Source organism: Benincasa hispida, chromosome 11 (genome assembly GCF_027475165.1).
Source record: "Benincasa hispida cultivar pf3 chromosome 11, pf3_genome.v1.1, whole genome shotgun sequence".
In the NCBI taxonomy this organism is placed as follows: domain Eukaryota; kingdom Viridiplantae; phylum Streptophyta; class Magnoliopsida; order Cucurbitales; family Cucurbitaceae; genus Benincasa; species Benincasa hispida.
The window spans coordinates 26,945,694-26,953,202 of record NC_143488.1 but is presented as its reverse complement, the minus strand read 5'-3'; positions in this window follow the sequence as shown (position 1 = coordinate 26,953,202).

Below are 7,509 nucleotides of genomic sequence, written 5' to 3'. Positions count from 1 at the left end.
GCCTATCATTTGGAGATTCTTCTGATTGGGGAGCTGGGAAGACAGCTACACAAGAAGGAACTCGCTCCTTTCCTAATGTTGGGATAAGTAGATAAATTACTCCCTTAAGGGCTAATTATAGGGCTTGAACAATGTGGCACCACACTTTCTCTTGGCTCGAGAGGGGTTTGGTCATAATTGGACTATGACTTTGTTCATTAGAGGGATCAATGGTACTTAAGGAGTTAGATGTAACATAGAGGCAAAAGGGTAATTTTGGTCCAGCTGTAATTAGAAGCAACTTGTGAAAGGTCATCAAGCTGTCAATTGGTTAAATCCAATGGATACAGAAATATATCTATAGTGTGAAGAGTGAAGTTGTCTGTCTTTGGTGGAATGACCAACAGTTAATGGAAGTTGAGTAATTTAATTAAATAATTAATTATCCAAGTACCATTGAAGCTTCAATCTACATGTTCATAAGGTACCCTCGGTAGCTCGACTGGGATTATTGAGAATCAAATTAATTTTGGATTAATTTGAACTGTTCAAATTAATTAAGGAAATTAATTATATATGATATAATTAAGTAGTGTATTTGATACATTATAATATAACTTTATTTTGAGAGGTAATGATATAATAGTTATATATAATATGATAAATTAGTTATTGCATTATTATTATTTAACTTAAAAGGGATGGAGTTATTAAAATAACTTCCCTCCCCAATATCTCTCTAATTTTGATAGTGGGAACAGGGTGGTTGCAAAGGGATTGATAGCCTTATTCTTCCCAAAAAAAACGCAGATGGTATGTGTGGATCAATAACGCTCTCCCAAGTTTTTCCTTGTCAAAAAAATATATTCTTCTCCAGAATTCTTTGACTCTCCCTTTTCCAAAAATTATCACAGAGCCCCACAAACTCCTATGATTCTCAACTCTTAAAGAGAATTGGAAGGTCTCACTTTTGGTGGCATTCTTGTTAGGGTTGATACCCTAAATCTTGTAGGGTCATATAGTTTGTAAACTTTGTATGAACAAACTCTTATGTGATTAATAATATATGATATTTTTATTGACTTTGTCTATGAAATATATGATATTTTAGTTTCATTAACCACAACCAATAAACTAACATCCAAGGTTATCGTTGTAACTTAAACATGTATGTGGAGACTTACAGTTGGATCATGTTTAAGTGATAACCTAAATGGTCTGTAGTATATGGATAAGGTTAGGTACCTTATCCTGGTCACACTACGAGTATGGCTCGCTTTCTAGGTGTTAGAATTTTTGTAAAGTGCTACAAATGATCTGATCCTGATCATTCATGTATTAGACATGCGAGCGGGGAAATTCCATGCAAAGGAGTTTGTATAAGACTGGACCATGAAATGTTTAGTCTCATTATATAACACCGTTCATAATAGAGACTTTCATTTCACCAGGATGACCATAGGTAACATGACCTTAATCCTGAGTAAATTGTGAACTTCTATCTATGAGGGCGGTCCTTTGATTTGTATAGGTGAAAGTGGCTCGATCGCCGACTCAACAATTCTACCATTTTGGGGATTCATCTGATTGGGGAGTTGGGAACACAACTACTTAAGATGGAAGTCACTCCTTTCCCGAAGCATGGATAAGTAGATAAATTTCTCCCTTAAGGGCTGATTCTGGGTCTTGAACAATATGGCGCCACACCCTCTCCTAGTTCGACAAGGATTTAGTCATAGTGGAACTATGATCTATTGTTCATTAGAGGGATCAGTGGTACTTAAAGAGTTAAATGTAACTACAGGAGTAAAACAGTAATTTTGCCTAGCTGTACTTACGATCAATTTGTGAAGGGTCATCGTACTGTTGATTAGTTATATCCAATGGACACAAAAATATATCTGTAGTACGAAGAGTGCAGCTGTCGGTCTTTAGTGGAGTACCTGACAGCTAACGGATGGTGGGTAATGTAATTAAAAATTTCAATTAATTATTCATGTACCATTGGATCTTCAAGCTACAGGACCAAGATCCCCTTGGTAGCTCAAAAGGATTTAGTTGAGAATCAGTTTTTGTGTTAATTTGTATTGTTCAAATTAATAAGAGTTATATATGATATAATTGTTATAATGTATTTGATACATTATAGTTTATTGGGAGGAAATAAATATTTGAATGAGATTCAAATATATTTTCTATGAATGTGATTCATTGTTGTTAAATTTAATATAAATATGATTTATACTGAATGCCATAAAATAGATAAAAGGAACTATGGTTTGTATTATATATGATACAATATTAAAACTATAGATTATATGTTATATTTGATATAACATATAGTTTAATATAAATAAGATATGATAAATTACTTATCATATTTATTTATATTAATTTTATTATTTTGGATAATAATTCCTAATTTCTCTTCAACCACCTTAGTGGGTGGTTACTTGGGTTTATAACAAAAAGGAATAAAAGAATTTCTTTTCTCTTCTTCAAAACAATTGTTACATGATTAAAGCTTTTACTAAACGATAGAAAATTCATAAAATTATTCAGTGTCTTCTTTAATCTTCATCCTCCTTCAAACTGAAGCAAACCCTCCAAACCAAAATAGTCAGAGCCCACCACTCCCGGACTCTCACCCTGAGTATACCAAAGGCATCCTATGGTAGTGTTTGTTTTGGTTCATGAAGTTTTTGAAGAAAGTTTGATGCATATCATTGCATAGTCTGATGCATATTATTCCATAGTATACAAAAGGCATCCCTTTTCTGAAGGATGCCTTCGATATTTATAAAGCTTCCGGGGTGAAAGGCGGCTTCTCTCTTATGATTGCACAGATGGGATGGCTTTAATTCTCTGACTGATGCGCTGAATATTTGTCACCGAAAAGCTGAGTGTAATTGTATCGTTAGCGGCTGTCAACTTAATTCGGTTCGACCGTCATCAGCTTTCTGTCCCATCGTGATTAATTATGCCATTCACCAGATGCGCCTACCAATTGCGCCCGCTCTATGCATCAATCCTTCTTGAGCAGATGTTTGCGAACACAAATCACCACAAAGCCTTGCGGTAATGCTGCATTCATCCATTGATTTCTTGTGATCGCTCTTTTTGCCTTGCGTCAATGCACATTCTGCATAAAAACACAAAAGTTAACTGTTTCTATGCGATGAACGCATGCGACCGCCATGTTATAAACTTAATGCTTTTGGACGCAATCTAACATATTTTATCAACGCAAGCTAGCATTGTTTAAGAAATTAGCACTATAATAACGTGTATTTCTGCCCATTATCAAGACCCCAAATTTAAACAATGTTTGTCCTCAAGCATAAGCTAAAGATTACTTTAGCGAGTCGACTGCAGGTCTTTTTTCCTAGATACTTCATTCGAATTCTATACACCAAAATTCCTTAAGTCTTATTCGAGTCTCCTCTTAAAATATTTCTAAGACCTAGGGACCGCAAGCTCAACCTTCAAAAGGATTTTACTAAATTCCGGGACATCGCATAATTTATTTCAAAAAGAAAACTTTTCCACCGGTGTGTCAAATGATTTTATCCTTGCATATTTCTTGACATTATTATTTTTCTGACCTTGTGCAAATCCAAGTGCCTTTCTACAAGCAATGCGCATATACTTCATTCTGACCAAGTGCAAATCCAACTTTTCCCCCACGTGTGTCATGCGGACATCCAACTACGAGCAATGCGCTCTTTCTCAGACTAAACTCATACCTACTTGGCAACGAATTTGCGATCATTATATTTATGCGTTGATCTTAGCGACTTACTTTTGTTTTGGCTTACCCCCACGTGTGTCATGCGGACATCCAATTAGGGGTAAGTGCCCTTCACAACTTAACTCTTATCAACATGGGTAACCATTGTATTGACAGTGGAGTTGTTATTCTCAATTTTTTTTTTCTCAAAATAGCAAGGTGAAAAATAATTACCACACCCCCAAATTTAAAATGTGGCAATGTCCTCATTGCCAAAAGATTGAAAGAAGTCATGCGAGGTTCTCAGAAAGCTTCGTAAAGAGAGTTTGAAAGAAAGCTAGCAGACCCTTAACTTCTAGAAATATTTCATGAGGTGACTATCTTAAAATTAAGTTGACACTAGTATATACGAAAGAATAGATGCATGTGTTTAATCATTGAAATCATAATTGGCAAAGAGAAATCATCCGATGACATACAAAATTTATCAATATGAAATGATTGCGGTAATCAAAGAGGATGCGGTGATAAAATTTTCAAAATCAAAGTGAAGGAAAATTTGGAATAAAGTGAAGGAAAAATACAACCCCCAAATTTGCACTGTCACCCGCATTGTTTGTTGTTGCATCCTGCTTTGTGGCGATCTTCCTCCTTTGGATTGCTGTGACGGAGTAAAGTTGCATCTTCATATAGTGCCTCCACAATCATGTACCTTGATTGTTTGCAAAGAAACATCGAGAGGGTCAAATGATAAAAGAAGTTAACAAAATTTTCCTCGCCATTTTTTTTTGTTAGAATGAAGTAATAAGTGGGAGTTCAAGAACCAAACAAAGGATACTCCAGAAGACTTGCGCCCCAGACGATGTTGCTTGCCAGTGCAGGGGCCACTCCATTTTTCTCTATTCCGGGTTTTTCAGGTCTACAGAGGTCTTTTCTCGCTGAAAATCACCCCTGCAATATACCTTAACTCGCTGCCCATTAACCTTAAACATACGGCTCCCGTCTTCAGTAATAAGCTCCACCGCACCATGTTGGAATATTTCTTTAATGATGAAGGGTTCGGACCAGCGCAATTTTAACTTGCCAGGAAAGAGCCGTAGCCTTGAATTGAAGAGCAAGACCTTTTGTCCCACATGGAGATTTTTATCGCATATGTGTTTGTCGTGCCAATGCTTTGCGCGCTCCTTGTAGATCTTTGCGTTCTCATATGCGCTCATCCTCCATTCCTCCAGCTCGACCAGTTGAAGTTTTCTTGCTTCTTCTGCTTTCTCCAAGTCAAAGTTTAGCTTCTTCACCGCCCACAGTGATTTGTATTCTAGCTTCAGAGGCAAATGACATGCCTTACTAAATACCAACGCATACGGGGACATACCTATGGGTGTTTTAAATGCAGTTTGGTATGCCCACAACGCATCGTCAAGCTTTGTTGCCCAATCCTTTCGTGAAGGCCTTACCACCTTCTCAAGTATCAGCTTGATCTCCTGATTGGACACCTCGGCCTGACCATTCATCTGCTGGTGGTATGCAGTGGCCACTTTTTGGAGAATGTTATATTTGTGCAGCAGCTCCTTGACAGTATGGTTGACAAAGTTGGACCCTTCATCACTTATTATGGCACGTGGAGTGCCAAAACGAGTGAAAATGTTTTTCTTCAGGAATTGAGAGACTACCGCCGCATCACTTGCGGGGCATGCCACTGCCTCTACCCACTTAGATACATAGTCGACGGCTAACAAAATATAGTTTTTACCATTCAAGGGAGGGAATGGTCTCATGAAGTCAATACCCCATACATCGAACAACTCAAGCTCCAAGATGATGTTCATCAGCATTGTATGTTTCCATGAAATGTTACCTGTGCGTTGGCACCGATCATACTTCATGACGTAGTCAGTTGCATCCTTAAATAATGTTGGCCAAAAGAATCCACTCTGTAAAACCTTAGCTGTGGTGCGTTGTCCTCCAAAGTGCTCACCATATGGTAAGTCATGACATTGCGATAATATGCATTATTGAGCAGCATTTGGTACGCATAGTCACAGAATCTGGTCTACCCCCTTTTTATATAGATTCGGCTCATCCCAATAATATATCTGCATTCATGTTTGAGCTTCCTCTGTTGGTGGTTGATATAATCTTCAGGAAATTGCTCGCAAACCAGATAGTTTACTATGTCAGCATACCACGGTAATTCTTCAATCTGGAACAGCTACTCATCTAGAAACACTGCGCTCACCTCTGACTCATTGCGGTCAACCTTAAGGTTTTCCAATCTGGACAAGTGATCCGCAACATGGTTCTCCGTCCCCTTTCGATCAATTATTTTTCTATCAAATTCTTGGAGGAGGAGAACCCATCTGATCAACCTCAGCTTCACATCCTTTTTTGTCATTAAATACTTTATTGCCGAATGATCAGTATGGATGAGTACATTTGTTCCCAGTAGATATGCTCTAAATTTTTCCAACGCAAAAATTACCGCAAGAAGCTCTTTCTTTGTGGTGGTGTAGTTGATCTGAGCAGGATTTAACATCTTACTCGCGTATGCGATGGGATGCAAGATTGTTTTTCTCTTTTGTGCTAGTACTGCTCCCATCGCATATCCGCTTGCATCGCACATTATTTCAAAAGGAAGTATCCAATCGGGTGTGATCAAAATGGGTGCAGTCGTCAATGCGTTCTTTAAAATCATGAATGCGTTGCGGTAATTATCATCAAAGTCAAATTTCCTATCAGCATCCAACAATGCACTCAGCAGTCGTACTATTTTTGAGAAATCCTTGACAAAACGTCTGTAGAATCTGACATGCCCCAAGAAACTTCGTACAGCCTTCACGCTTGTTGGAGGTGGAAGTTTTTCAATTGCTTCTATTTTTGCTTTATCCACCTCCAACCCATCCCGGGAAATCTTGTGCCCCAACACGATGCCCTCCTTTACCATAAAATGACATTTTTCCCAGTTAAGAACGAGATACGTCTCCTTTCATCTTTTCAGTATTTTCTCTAGGTTGGCTAGACAGGCTTCATAGGTGTGCCCATAGACAGAGAAGTCGTCCTTGAAGATTTCAACAGAGTCCTCAAGATAGTCTGAAAAGATGGCCATCATGCACATTTGAAACGTGTTTGGCACATTGCAGAGGCCGATCGACATGCGGTGAAAAGCAAAGGTCCCATATGGGCAGGTAAATATGGTCTTGTCTTGGTCTTCTGGAGCAATCATAATCTGGTTATACCCGACATAACCATCCAGAAAGCAGTAAAAGTCATTTCTAGCTAGACGGTCTAGCATCTGGTCAATGAACGGTAGAGGAAAATGATCTTTCTTCGTAGCCGCATTCAGCTTGCGGTAGTCCATGCAAATACACCACCCAGTGACAGTCCTTTGCGATATTAGTTCATTATTTTCGTTCAGGACTACTGTCATGCCACCCTTTTTCAGCACCCACTGCACGGGGCTAACCAACGTGCTATCTGCTATCGGATAAATAATGTCTGCATCCAACCATTTAATGATCTTCTTTTTAATGACCTCTTTCATCGTAGGGTTGAGTCTGCCCTGATGTTCAATTGTTGCCTTGTGGTCTTCTTCTAGACGAATTTGATGCATACAGTAGGTTGGGCTAATTCCTCGAATGTCTGCGAGCGTCCAGCCAATTGCTCGCACATGTTTCCTCAGAATGCTCATCAACGCATTCTCCTGGTCTTCATTAAGTTCCGAGGAAATTATTACTGGCAACTTCTCATTCTGCCCAAAAAATGCGTACTTTAAGTGGTTCGGTAGGGTCTTTAATTCCATTTTT